The following is an 837-nucleotide window of genomic DNA, read 5'->3' on the forward strand; positions in this document are numbered from 1 at the left end:
CTCCCCGCCAGCGCGCGCACCCTGGACCAAGCGCGCCTTGAACTAGCAGCGCGCTGGGCTGGACTCGGAGGGAAACCGTGGCAGAGCTCGGCCGCAGCGTGGTGGATGGCGTGGGCTCAGCTGAAAGGAAATCAAAACGCTCCCTTCCTTCCGCGGCTTCTTGTTTCTCCGTGTCCGAAGAGGTCTGCGCTCGGATATAGGTGGTAGTGCCTGGAAGGTGCGGAGGAGATGAGAGATAAGTGAATGTGGAAAGACGAGTGTTACACAGGACGAGGTGGCCGAGTGGTTAAGGCGATGGACTGCTAATCCATTGTGCTTTGCACGCGTGGGTTCGAATCCCATCCTCGTCGGCCGTCTTTTATAGAGCGGCGTGAGAAAAGCATCTAAATTTTCACATCCTGCCTGTTGGGAGCAGCAACCTGGAGAAAACTCAACTGGAGGTGCGAGGGGTAAGGAATCTTAATTTTCACATCCTGCCTGTTTGGAGCAGCAAGCTGAGGAAAACTGAACTGGGGGTGAGAGTGGAATTCGATCCCAAGTCTCTCTGGTCTTTATCCACCACGCATCTCCTGCCTACTCCTACTCCAGGTATCTGTAGCTCTGGGCAGAGGCCAAAGGTGTTTTCTTTACTTCTAGAAAGAGGAGGGCCCAGGGTTTGGTGGCACGGAAAAGACTAGAACCGGGATTCTGGCCAGTGTGAAGTTGGGGGCCAGTGTATGATCTGCAGGAATTAGGGAAGCCCGCATTGGAGGCATCGCCCTCCCCGTCCGAAGTAGTGGTACTTGTCCTACTCCCCAGCACTTCTCCCAGGGCGGAGACCTTGTGTCCATACGCCCC

General features: G+C 55.8%; 1 long non-coding RNA gene and 1 other non-coding gene across 2 annotated transcripts in view; both read left to right on the forward strand.

The window, feature by feature from the left end:
* Positions 1-137: 137 nt before the first annotated feature.
* The window catches only part of LOC105544431, a 32,788-nt gene continuing 32,088 nt past the window's right edge, over positions 138-837 (forward strand). The window contains exon 1 of the long non-coding RNA XR_001006757.1: positions 138-217. This is a non-coding gene — a long non-coding RNA (uncharacterized LOC105544431). The remainder of the gene's footprint in view (positions 218-837) is intronic.
* On the forward strand, positions 269-350 carry TRNAS-GCU. Its single transcript has one exon. It is a non-coding gene; the product is annotated as a tRNA-Ser (tRNA).

Source organism: Mandrillus leucophaeus, unplaced genomic scaffold (genome assembly GCF_000951045.1).
Source record: "Mandrillus leucophaeus isolate KB7577 unplaced genomic scaffold, Mleu.le_1.0 Scaffold30, whole genome shotgun sequence".
NCBI classification, from domain to species: domain Eukaryota; kingdom Metazoa; phylum Chordata; class Mammalia; order Primates; family Cercopithecidae; genus Mandrillus; species Mandrillus leucophaeus.